Here is a 14,079-nt window from a genome sequence, read left to right on the forward strand (position 1 = left end):
GGGCTTTTTTTGGTGGGGAGGTTTTTTATAACAACTTCTAATTCTTCGCGACTAACAGGTCTATTTAGATTGTTCACCTGGTCCTGGTTTAACTTTGGTATATGGTACTTATCTAAAAAAGTGTCCATTTTTATAACATTTTCCAATTTTGTGGCATACAGGTTTTTGTAGTAAGATCTAATGATTCTCTGAATTTCCTCTGAGTCTGTGGTTATGTCTCCCTTTTCGTCTCTGATTTTGTTTATTTGCGTATTCTCTCTCCGCCGTTTGATTAGTTTGGATAGGGGTTTATCAATCTTATTGATTTTCTCCATGAACCAGCTTTTTGTTTCATTCATTCTTTGGATTGTTTTCTGTGTTTCTATTTTGTTGATTTCAGCCCTCAATTTGATTATTTCCAGTCTTCTACTTCTCCTAGGTGAGTCTGCTTCTTTTTTTTCTAAAGCTTTCAGGTGGGCTATTAAGTCTCCAATGTGTGCTTTCTCCGTTTTCTTTAAGTGGGCACTTAATGCTATGAATTTTCCTCTTAGCACTGCTTTCATAGTGTCCCATAGGTTTGAGTATGTTGAGTCTTCGTTTTCATTGAATTCAAGAAAGACTTTAATTTCTTTCTTTATTTCTTCCTTGATCCAGGTGAGGTTCAGTAGTTGACTGTCCAGTTTCCATGAGTTCATAGGCTTTCTGGGGATAGCATTGTTGTTGAATTCTAACTTTAATCCATGGTGATCTGATAAGACACAGGTGGTTACCGATATTTTTTTGTAACTGTGTAAGTTTGCTTTGTTACCGAGTATGTGGTCTATTTTCAAGAAGGTTCCATGAGCTGCAGAGATGAAGGTATATTCTTTCCTATTTGGGTGGAATGTTCTATAGATGTCTGTTAAGTCCATTTGATTCATTACCTCCCTTAATCCTCTTATTTCTCTGTTAGGTTTCTGTCTGATTGACCTGTCCATTGGTGAGAGAGGAGTGTTGAAATCTCCTACTATTAGTGTGTGTGGTTTGATGACTGCCTTGAGTTTTAGTAACGTTTCTTTTACATAAGTGGGTGCTTTTATATTAGGGGCATATATATTCAGGATTGAGATTTCATCCTGGTGAATTGTTCCTGTTATGAGTGAAAAATGTCCATCTCCATCTCTTTTGATTGATTTTAGTTTGAAGTCAACTTTCTTAGAAATTAGTATGGCCACACCTGCTTGTTTCTTAGGTCCGTTTGCTTGATAAACCTTTTCCCAGCCCTTTACTCTGAGTAGATGTCTGTCTTTGTGGTTGAGGTGTGTTTCTTGTAAGCAGCAGAATGTTGGATCCTGTTTTCGTATCCAATCTCTTAGCCTGTGCCTCTTTATAGGTGAGTTGAGTCCATTGATATTAAGTGATATTAATGACCAGTGGTTGTTAACTCCGGTCATTTTTCCTTTCTTTCTTTTTTTCTTTCTTTCTTTCCTTTGGTAGTAGAGTTTGTGTGTTTCCCTTCTTCAAGTTGTGCTGGTGAAGGGTCATTAGATGTCTGAGTTATTGTGGGCATTGTTGGACTCCTCGGTTTGTGATTTTCCTTCAATTACTTTCTGAAGGGCTGGATTTGTGCCTATGTATTGTTTAAATTTGTTTTTATCCTGGAAAACTTTGTTTTCTCCATTTATAGTGAACGAAAGCTTGGCTGGGTATAGTAGTCTGGGCTTGCATCCATGGTCTCGTAGTTTCTGCAGTATATCTATCCAGGACCTTCTGGCTTTCATGGTTTCCATAGAGAAATCAGGTGTAAGTCTGATAGGTTTACCTTTATAGGTAACTTGACCTTTTTCCTTTGCAGCTCTTAATATTCTTTCTTTATTCTGTATGTTTTGTGTTTTGATTATTATATGACGAGGAGATGTTTTTTTTTGATCCAGTCGATTTGGTGTTCTGTATGCTTCTTGGACCTTCAAAGGAATATCTTTCTTAAGGTTGGGAAAGTTTTCTTCTATAATTTTATTAAATATATTTTCTGGACCATTGAGCTGTACTTCTTCTCCTTCTTCTATCCCTATTATTCTTAGGTTTGGTCTTTTTATTGTGTCCCAGATTTCCTGAATGTTTTGTGATGAGAATTTGTTGGTTATGCTGTTTTCTTTGATGAGAGTGTTTATTTTCTCTATGGTATCTTCACTGTCTGAGATTCTTTCTTCTATCTCTTGTAATCTGTTGGTGGTACTTGTCTCTGTAGTTCCTGTTCGTTTATTCAAATTTTCCATCTCCATCCTTCCCTCGGTTTGTGTTTTCTTTATTACTTCCACTTCATTCTTCAAGTCTTGAACCGTTTCCCTTACCTGTTTGATTACTTTTTCTTGTTTCTCTTGGTTTTCTTGGGTATCTTTGAGATATTTATTCATTTCCTCTACCTTTTTGTTTGTAATCTCTAATTGGCTGTGGCAGTTTTTCACCTCCTGTTTAAGGTCCTCTATTATTTTCATAAAATTCACTTTTGAGTCGAATTCTTCTAATTCTTCTGGATTAGGGTGTAGACTTCTCATTTCGGGATTCCTGGATCCTGGTGATGTCACGTTGCCTTTCAAGTTGTTGGGGGAATTCTTGCATTGGCGCCTGCCCATCTTTTCCTTCAAATGGAGCCAGGAGAGGCCTGATGTCTTGGACCAGTCTTTGCTGTGACTAACTCTCTAGGTGTATCTCCTCAGTGTAGGGGCAGGAACCGTTCCCTTCCAGATGAACTCCTCAACACCAAAACATGGATGCGTGGTATTCCAATGACCCGCGTAAAGAAGGCCGAATGCAAGGGGTCGGGCAGGGTCCAGTAGAACACAGGCGACACTGCAGTACAAGCTGGAGGTGCCTGCGCTCCCTTTCGGGGGTTGCTGAGGCCTGCCCGCTAGGCAGGCACTCACCGCTCTGGTTGGGTAGCCTTAGTGTAGGGGCGTTTGGTTCTCTACCGGACCGTCCGCCCCAGGATAGTACACACTCACCCGTCCCGATGAAACTTCTTGGCACCTACACAGGAACTCCTGGATGCCCCAATGAGCCAGGGACTAATGGAAGTAGGGCGCAGGCAGAGCAGGTCCAGGAGATCACAGCAGAGACTGCAGCCCCAGCAGCAGGGGCCCGCTTTCCCTGGTGGGGACCTTGAGGCCTGCCCTCTAGTCAGGGACTCACTGCTCTGGGTTGGTAGCCTTAGTGAAATGGCAGGAAACTGTTCCACAGCTAAGGACCTTGCAGACAAGGCAGCCTTGGGGGTGGGGGTGGGGGCGGGTGTGTAGGAGAGAAAGCCCTGCAGCAGGAGCTGGGGGAGGGGTGTTTGTGCTCTCTACCGGGACAGTCCTCCCCAGGATAGCACACACTCACCCGTCCCGATGAAACTTCTTGGCACCTACACAGGAACTCCTGGATGCCCCAATGAGCCAGGGACTAAGGGAAGTAGGGCGCAGGCAGAGCAGGTCCAGCAGATCACAGCAGCGGGGGCCCGCTTTCCCTGGCGGGGACCTTGAGGCCTGCCCTCTAGTCAGGGACTCACTGCTCTGGGTTGGTAGCCTTAGTGAAATGGCAGGAAACTGTTCTCTGGCATACTCTTAATCTTTTGACTTCGACCTAATTTTTTTGTTTTGGACCTTGGGGATTGGGCCCCACATCATGTTAAGGAAATTTTCTAACCTTTTCTTCTGATGCTCTCATTTTATCTATTATTTAGAGCATAAAAATCTCTGGACAGCTTGAATATAATTGAAATTATGCATCTAATTTTAGTTGGAGTTTTGTTTGATTGTTTCTATGATTGCTAGGTTTCTTTTAATGTGTTGACAATCCTATCTTTAAATGCCAGTTTCAAGTTATTTAGCAGTTCTTAAGTTTCTATATATTAATTTGTTTACATATAAGAATCATATAGATTCTGTGTATAACTGAGAAATTAAGTAAGTTTTAGTAATTAATAAAACTAAATCCTCCTTAACTGTCCTTTCTTCAGAGGTTTTCCAATATTTGTTTATTTTTTTCAAACCAATAACATCAAAAAAGCATCTGTTTGTCCAGTGCCACAAAAATCCCAATTTTTTTATTGGAAGATTATTGCATTTATAAAGTAGCTTACAAAATTATAATCTTTGCCTTTTAAAGTCTCAGTCTAAGACTCTGGTGGGCACCCTTTGAGCAGCATTGCTTTCATATGGTTTGTGTATTTGTTCTAGCAGTTTCTTTTTGTGTAATATGCAGATTTCTTTTTGTTCTTGGGTTCTTGATTTTTTAATGTCTCAGGGAAAATACATTTTTTTTCCTTTGAGTTCCAACCAGTTAGAGTAACCTGAAATTTTAAAACGTTTTATTTATGTACACAGTGTGACCTCAATCTTGACTTAGTGTCCTAAGTTTGAAACTGTAGCATGCACCATCACACCTGTTGAAATTTATTCTTTCATTAAAAGAATTGTTTGACAATTTTACATACATTTTACAATACATTTTGGTCACACTGCTCTTCAGGCCTCTCTTACCCCTCCTCCCATCAAGTTCCCATTCCACTTTCATATCTTTTTGCTTGTTTTTGTTTGCCTAGCAACTGGCTGCATTTCATTGGAGCTGCCCATGTTGGTGCAGAATTATCCTCTGGTAAGGATAAGTTAAGTCACCATCATGAAATCAATGACTTACTTCACCTTAGAACTCTAAAGTATCAAAATCTCCTCTGGTCAGGGCTGGGCTTCATGGCCCCTTCCATCATCTATAACAATGTTTATGGGCTCAGTCTCAAGCAGTTTCTATGTAAACAGTCATGGCTGTTGTTTGTTCTGAGCCTTCAGCCTCATAGTTTGGAAAGATAGTTGGTAGTCAGAGTCAGAGACATGTGTGGAAAGCCTGTGCTGTCACCAGCGCCACATTCCTTAAACACCAGAAACATCAGATGGAGGCTGCAGCCCAGAGAAATGCTCAGGAGTTCCTATTTGCCTTTCAGATATAATGAGCTTGGCAAATACTACAAGAGGAACAAATTCCTTACTTAGGAGCCAAAAGGGAAGGGCAACACAGACATTGTGGAGCACTCATGAATAGGCAAGCTTGCATGAGACCTCATCTGACACCAAGAGTGTATGAAAGAATGGTGCTACCATGGGATGGTACAAAACTGAAGGAACTCAGAAATGCCTAGCTGCCATGGAACTGCTCTTCCGAAGGGCGGCCTGTAACAAGCCCTTCATCACCACAGCTCTCACTTCTGACATAATCTATGTAAGGTTCCAGAAACTGTAATGAATACACAATCAGACCATTCATAAATGGTTATAGCTACTACTGGATGAAGCAATGACCCTGAAAATAAAAGGCCAGGGGCAAGTAACACAAATAATAATTCTCCATAAGTGAAGATGCATGATGCTTTCGTTTATAGAACACAATTCAGAACAGCAACCCCTCATTTTTCTAACTTATATGGTTGGTATTGATATATGCATGCTTCCGTAAGCCAAAATCACCATACATTTCCACCTCCTTATATCCCTTTGCTATGTACAGACAATGCCTGAAAGACAGCAAGTTAATTTATTTTTGTTTCCCTTGCCAAGTATGATTAATTGATATAATATGTCAATTCCTTTTATGCAAATGTTAAGCTGCATCTTCATTTGTATTCATATATATGTATCACAGATAAATACTTTCCAAAGAGATGATCTCACCAGGGCAGTCGTGGGCAACTGTTTCTTCATAGTGTAATGTAGGAGGTATTTAAGACTTTTTCCACTTAAAATATTTTTGTGGTCTGGAAGAAACAGATAAAACTCTTTTTTTGCTCTCAAAGAGCTTAGAATTTAGCAGGAGAGGTCAGGCTTGTCTTATCGCTCTCTTCATCTGCACTGCCTGCTACCTCCTTGATCTCAGCAAATGGACTCATTAGTCTGTGAGTGCCGAAGCCAAAGATATGTCATCCTTCTCTCTCCATTCTTCACTCTCGCATCCATTTGTTCAGTAAAGTTCTCAAATCCTCATTTGAAAAACCCATCATGAATCTCCTTTTGTCACCTTCACTGAACCATCCATTTCTTATCTATTGTTAAAACAAGGTGTTCCTCAAGTTTGTGGCCTAAGACAAACTTTTCCTTTCTTGGCAAATATTTCTATGGCTCAGAAACTGAAACAGAGGGCTGTAGGGACAGTTTGTCTTTGCTCCTGGTACCTGATCTTCAGTTTGGATGTCTGAGGAGACACAAGGCATCTGAAAGGAGAGTCCCTCCCATGCTAAGGATGGAGGTGGTTGAGGATGACGGTCCCAGTGTCCTTCCACATCATAGCTTCACATAGGTAGTTTGTGCTTCATTTAGCTATGGTGACTTATTTCCCTGACACCAGAGTCCTGGGGAGACGAGAGAGAACAAGAAAGACATCAAGACATCTCAGGCTTTGATTAACTAGATGGTAAAGTTGTGGCGTTCTTCTGCAGATCTCTGGTGCTTGCCACAACCCTATCCTTGCCCTATTTAGGAGCTGGAGCCCTGACTCCTCTCTATAGGAGCTGTGTCAGAGCAGGGGGGACAAAGACATTGCCCGAGTCACTTCTGTGAAGACACAATGTGCCTACAGAATTGTTCCCATGCTTCTAACAGTAGATGCCCTGTTCCTACATTACCATCTTCTGAAATCCATTTGTCCACTAAAGGCAGAGTGTTCTTTTCTGTGACCATCTAATGTTCTGTTTCATTATTTTTAATAGAATAATTTTTGTTCCTTGATAATTTTAGACATAGAAACAATGTATTTTGATTATATTTACCCTTAGTTCTCCCCCCAACCCTCTCCACACACTTTCTCTTGCTTTTATGTTAACCTACTGAATCCAGTTAGTGCTGCCTGCTGAGCTGTCCACTGATTTTATTGCTCTGTATTGTCAGGTAACCACAGTTATGGTGGATAGGTTCCATAAAGATTACTAGTTTAGCCTGAGATATATACATAATAAGATCATGTCTCAAAAGAACAAATATTACAACTATTTATCTGTGTATGAAGTCATTGTCAGCCATAGTCTAAAGGCATGCCCTTGACACATAGCAGGTGTTCAAGAGATATATACTGTGAAATAAGCTATGGATATAATAGATGTTTTCTGTTCACAGATACAGAGGAATTTAAATGTGCCTAGTTCTACTGAGGCTAAAACATAAGTGGGATGAATTTCACTTAAGAAGATGGACTGGGGAATGTTTCATATAGATAAATAAGTGGGGTTTAGAAAACATACCAAAGAGAAAACTAGGGTCCCTCAGATGAGAGCAAAAGACCTCAGTGGGAAACTGAGTGAGAGGGGTGGAGGGCAGAGCATGGTCAAAGATAAATGACATTTTTATTTTTAGGTACTTTGACATATTTCTGTATATGATAAGACCTTATGTAGTGGTTTTGACCAGCGGTAGAAACAAACTGCAGGAAACTATTAGGGAAAGCTGACAACAGAATAGAGTGCACAAGGTAAACTGGTTAAATCCTCCATCACTTTTTGACCTAGACAGGTTACTTATTAAGTACTTACAGAATTTTTAGTTAAACATTGATCCAAAAGCATGAATTATTCAATTATTCTAGCCCAACTACAAGCTCAAATTGGGACATCTTTGTAGCAAGCTTTCTTGTCAGACTTACTTGTACTATGAGCCCCCAAATAATGGCACAAAGATTTATTATTAATTTTGAAAGCTTGGCTTTATCTGAAGCTTTTCCCCAACTAGCTCTTATAACTTCATTAACTCATATTTTTTTAAATCTACATTCTGCCACATGACTCCATTATCTCTTCTTTGTACGGTACAGCTGACTTGCTCCAAGCCTTCTGGCAGAACTGCACACCTAATTTTATCTTCCTCTTCTTGTCTCTCCCCCAAAATCCTGCTTATCCTGTCCTGACAAACTATTGGGCCATACAGCATTTTATTAAACCAATTAGAAGGTGCCTTAGACAGAGACACATCTTTACAGAGTACACAACTGTTCTGCAATACACATTGTCTGTTTCTGTAGTAAAAACCTATATATGTTCCCAACAGAGCCTCATTTTCTCTGAGATTCACCACTGACTACCAAAATTCATCACAAATAACATAAATAGGATGAGTTCTGAAAGTAAATATTAAAATTCTGGTTTTCTCTCAGATAGAAGAATTGATTGCCTACATGCAATGAGGACCTGTGTAAGTGGAGGCTGCTCATTTGTTTCCTGGCCACCCAGAACGGAACAAATTACACAGAAACTATATGAATTACAACACTGCTTGGCCGATTAGCTCGTGCATATTTCTACATAACTCATACATCTTGAATTAACCCATTTCTATTAATCTATGTATTAACACAAGGCTTGTGGTTTACTGGTAAAGTTTCCTGGCCTCTCCCTCCTTCAGCAGCTACATGGTGTCTCCCTGACTCTGCTGACTCTCATTCTATATCTCTTTTATTCTGGCTATATTCTGCCCTACTATAAGGCAAAAACAGTTTCTTTACTAACCAACGGTAATAAAGCATATTCATAGCATACAGTGGGTAATCCCACATCATCTCCCCCTTTCTGTCTTAATAAAAAGGGAAGTTTTAACTTTAACATAGTAAAATTACATATAACAAAAAGTTACTAGCAAGAATATAATTATAATATTTAGTGGATTTACATTCATTAAATAATGTAAAATACTTCATCATCTATCCTATCTTTGTGAGTCTAAAGTTTAATATCTAATTTAACTTTTATAATTACAACTAATTTTCTTCAACCCCATCAAAGACTCCAGAAGAATATAATATTACCTAAGTAAAGAGGAAGTGCATTGAAAGCAAATTCCAAAGTTCTAGAATTGACAGAGACATCTTGCTGTCTGGACAGTCACCCAAAGTTCTTCTGTAACATTGGGGCATCCATCTTCAACCTTTGGGCCCATAGTATCTGGCAGACTTTTCCTTGAAGCAGGAAATTTGAAAGTTGTTTTTGTCTCTATTGACAGTTTACCAGTCACTTTCTTTTGTGTCCTACAGAATGTTTGGCAGACTCTTTCATGAAGTAGGAACCCTGAAGGACTGTCTCACCTTTAGGCAAGTTCGGAAGTCATTTTTTTTGTGGGTCCTGCATGTCCAGTTCATACAGCATACCATCAAGCAGTCCAGGCAAGAGCAGTTTCTTGCCCAAATGGTTAGCCTTGTCACACTGAAGGCAAATTCCATAATGAGTTTGTTCAAAGCCCATCAACCTCTCTGAAGTAATTGATGCTGTCAGAAGCAGACATGTCTCACTATCAAGAAAAGTCTAAGTTCTTAAAACATTTTAAATGCTCTATTTTGTACATTTTTGAAAGATTTTAAGAATACCTATCCATCTGAAATATAGCTCTGTATATTTAGAAAACCTAACATAACTATAAGTTTGACTATTATAAATTACTTAACTATACATTGCATTTTTAAATGAGCTACATACGCACAATACTTTAAACAAAAGCAAAAATACATATAACAAATTTTATCTTTAATTTGTATCAATAGACCAAGATCTGCATCAATGCAAAGTATTCATCTCTATATCATATTCTTCATTTAAATAAAAACAAACATTTATATACAACAAAGGCCAATAGTTTTTAGGATATCAGCCCACTTTGGGCATGGTCTCATGTACTATAAATGCAGATATAAAGTGTAAATGGGCCTCTTGGCTACTGGATTTGGTTTCCATTCCCATCACATGCAGAAGACTGCAATCACTACACTTTCTTTGAGTTTACCCCCTATTAAGTAAACCTTTATTATACTCCATGCTGGGCTATGTGGAACTTTTTTATATGCCAACAAATTGGGGTCCTGTTTGGGGCAGGGATCCACATAAGACCTAAAAAACTGATTTGGCATTCCCCTCTGTATGCTGTGAATACCTTTGGTGAATAAAGAAACTGCCTTGGCCTGTTGATAGGGCAGAATTTAGGTAGGCAGGGAAAACTAAACTGAAAGCTTAGCTGGGAGAAAGAAGGATAGAGTCAAGGAGAAGTCATGGAGCCACTGCCAGAGACAGAGTGCTAAAACTTTGCTGGTAGGCCATGACTTTGTGGTGATGCACAGATTACTATAAATGGGTTAAATTAAGGTGTAAGAGTTAGCAAATAAGAAGTTAGATTTAGTGGGCCAAGCAGTGTTTTAATTAACATCGTTTCTGTGTGGTCGTTTTGGGACTGGGCAGCTAGGAACCAACAAATAGCTTCTTACAACATATTGGCACCCTCTCCTCCAACAAAAAAGCTTAACAAAAAAGAGGGCTTCTAGACCCACAAAATGGCAACCATGTGCAGCTTTTTGGTAGTCACACATTTACAGATAGGCTCTGTTTGCTGGTTACAAGCAGTGGCATGGCTTCTTTAAAAGCTGGCTTCCTCGCAGGGCGGTGGTGGCGCACGCCTTTAATCCCAGCACTCGGGAGGCAGAGGCAGGCGGATCTCTGTGAGTTCGAGACCAGCCTGGTCTACAAGAGCTAGTTCCAGGACAGGCTCCAAAACCACAGAGAAACCCTGTCTCGAAAAACCAAAAATAAAATAAATAAATAAATAAAAATAAATAAATAAAAGCTGGCTTCCTGATTCATTCTGGCATCATTGAATGACTCTGGCTCTTGCAGGAGGCCCTATTATGGAGCATTTAAATAGGGTTTGTGAGCAGAGTGGTGCAAGTTGCTTAATGGTGACATGGAACCACTGTATCCCTGGATCTGGGGCAGTGAGCATGGCTCACAGAGGTGGTAATGAACATATTTCTGTCATATTGGACTGGATGGAGCCAAAAGGGAAAGCAACCTTAGTGCTAGTCACACCCCTTAGCATTTTAAGAGGCACTTCTGGTCAGAAATGATTACAGATATACAATAAAGATTCAGACAAAAAAGACTTTTAAATGAGACATAGTGTGTTAAAAAATGTACCTAGACTTGGAAGAAATGAGAAAAAGAGTATAGACAGTTATTAAAAGACATACATAGTTTTGAAAAATAAAGCACAATCTTTAAAAAGACAGTAAAAGTAATATAAAAGAGTACAGAAAGTCATAGATTAAAGGAGTAAAGAAAAAGAAGTCATGTAAAGATGAAATATACACAGAGAATTTGGATTATGTACAATATTGTATATTCTTTAAAGTTTTTTTGACTGCAGAGAGACATTTTATTCTGGGAGCTGCTAAGCTAAATCGACATATATATTTTAAAAGTATATTGACTTTATAATTTGAGTTTAAGGATATATTACTTTGGAAAAGATATTCTGCTTTTGTTCCCAAGAAGGTGAGAACCTCTGGATTCTTTCCAGGCTAATGTGGTTTGATGGAACAAAACCCTCTGAAGAGTCTCCATGAACTCCTAAAAATACTTTGCCCAACAAACATAATTATACAGTTTGGAGAAAACTATACCCAAATTCCCAAAATGCTTGTTTATGAGTTTTTTTTTATTTTAAAAGGGTCGATTATAAATGGTTAATGGTAACAGTCAAAGTCTTTCTTAAGAAAGAAAAAGAGGACGCCTTTAATCCCAGCACTCGGGAGGCAGAGGCAGGCGAATCTCTGTGAGTTCAAGTCCCAGCCTGGTCTACAAGAGCTAGTTCCAGGACAGGCTCCAAAACCACAGAGAAACTCTGTCTCGAAAAACCAAAAAAAGAAAAAAAAAAGAGGAATAGATGGGATAAGATAATGGGTAGATTAGTGTGAGCTCACTTATGCTACTAATAATAGCAATAGTGAAATTACTTGTGAACTATTATTTATAGATAATTTACATTGGTGAAGATTCTTGTTTTTTGATGCAAATTCATATTATATTTCTTATATTGAATATGCTCCTGCTTCTGTGTTTAATGCTGTGTACCTATGCAAAATTATTTTGTCATATTCTATGCATGTTTCTACCTCGGCTTAAGATATTTTATATATTGATGTAATTTTAGGATATATTTATCATATTATCCTATATATTCCTACCTTTGATCAAGATACTTATACATTGCTTATATTTTGAGGTCATCTTCAACCACTTCAAAGAACTATGGAATATGGCATTTAAATATTTAGGATTCTGTTGATGTGAGACGCGATTGTTCATGGCAGCACTGATCTGTTCCTAAGAGAATGTTGGGCATTGAAGACACTTCAATTAAAGCTTGTTTTCTTCTTGGCAAAACTGGCCTTTGGGCAAATAACTGCCCTTGCCTTGACCACTGATAAAATGCATGGTGTCCGGACTGGAAAAGTAGGATAAAATGCTAAACCTTGCCAAGACAGGGTTAGACAGTGTTTAAATTTTTCCTGCCTCTGCAAATGTTCTGTTAGTTACTCTAGTACTTGGCCAAAGTTGGTTGCCCTTGTTAACTGAGGTTTCTATCATACCTGGTCCCTTAGTCGTTCAGTCCTAAAGAAGTACACAGAGGTCTACATTAATTATAAGATGGCTGGCCCAATAGCTCAGGCTTTCTTATTAACTAATTCTTACATCTTAAATTAACCCATAATTCTTGTCTGTGTTAGCGATGTGACTTGGTACTTTTTATCGGTGAGGCATTCTCATCTTGCTTTCTCTTGTTCTGGGTGACAACTTCAGATTGAGCCTTTCCTCTTCTCAGAATTCTCCTATTCTGTTGCACCACCTATATTTCCTGCCTAGCTACTTGTCAATCAGCATTTTATTAAACAAGTACAAGAGACAAATCTTTACAGGGTACAAGACCATTGTCCCACAGTATGCCCCACTGCTGCAAATGAGACTTTAAGTGATTGCCCAGATAGCCAGTTGTCTTTGTCATTTCTTGCACCTTTTGGAAGTTACTTGATTGCACTTCCTATTTTCCCAAGTAGTATTATTTCTCTTCTCAGGTTTTTGATGGATTTGAAGACTAGATAGTCACAGTTACTTTCTTTTCATGACTTAGCCAAACTATTTCTAATATAAGACTTAGGCTCGGAGAAAGGGCGGGCCTACAGAGCCAGGGTAGCTGCAGCCATCCTCCAGATGGGGCGATTGTTCAAGTCAGTACCATGAGCCTTCTTGAGCACCAATGCCGGACTTCCCCCAAGCTATGAGACAATCAAAGAAGAGTATGGGGTGACTGAGCTGGGGGAACCCCACAACTCAGCTGTGGTGAGAACCACTGTGATCAACATGCCCAGAGAGGTCTCTGTGCCTGACCATGTGATCTGGTCCCTGTTCAATGCACTCTTCTTGAACATCTGTTGCCTGGGTTTCATTGCCTAGCCTACTCTGTGAAGTTCAGGGACAGGAAGATGGTGGGTGATATGATTGGAGCCCAGGCCTATGTCTCCACTGCCAAGTGCCTGAATATCAGCTCCCTGATCTTCAGCATCCTAGGGTTATTATCTGCATCATTATTGTCTCCACCACCTCTGTGGCTGTCTTTCAAGCCTTTTCACAGAGAAAGCCACATTCTGGATTCTAGTCCTGCCCAGTGCACCACAGTCCACAGCTGCCCGTCCCGTGACCCTTCCTTTACCCTACGCATACGCAAATGTTACCTTCCTGCATCTGTCCACAGTGGATTCAATAAAGTGCACATGACAACAACAACAACAACAACAGCAACAACAACAAAAGACTTAGGGTCCTTAGGATAGGATAATTGCTGAAATATTTAGCATATGTTTTTTTGCTTGATATTGTTTACGCTTGTTGTAATTCTAATTTTTATACTTGCTATTTGTTCTTATTGTATATAGTTTTGTATTGTGTTTGGAACTCTTATTTAAACAAAAGGGGGAGGTGCTGTGGGAACTCTTTCAGCCAATAACCTTTAAAACACCAGCCTCGTTTGGGTACAGTTTCATGTACTATAAATGCACAGGACTCTCAACTGCTGAATTCAGTTCCAGCTCCGAATGAACATAGAGGACTATGGATCTCTACCCTTTCTGTTAGTCTACCACATATTAAATAAACCTTTATTATACTTCATTCTGGGTTAGTGTGAGACTAATTTATTATAAATTGCAACAGACCTGGCAGTTGATTTCCTCCACTAGAAGCTTTTAACACCTAGCTGCAAAGAAAATATCATGATTATCACAATGGATGTGTTTTAG

The 14,079-nt window shown here is 39.2% G+C and overlaps 1 pseudogene; it reads left to right on the plus strand.

Moving 5' to 3' along the window:
* Window positions 1–13,439, plus strand: part of LOC130863391 (interferon-induced transmembrane protein 2-like) — a 33,393-nt pseudogene extending 19,954 nt beyond the window's left edge.
* The last annotated feature ends 640 nt before the right edge of the window (window positions 13,440–14,079 follow it).

Source organism: Chionomys nivalis, chromosome 21 (genome assembly GCF_950005125.1).
Source record: "Chionomys nivalis chromosome 21, mChiNiv1.1, whole genome shotgun sequence".
In the NCBI taxonomy this organism is placed as follows: domain Eukaryota; kingdom Metazoa; phylum Chordata; class Mammalia; order Rodentia; family Cricetidae; genus Chionomys; species Chionomys nivalis.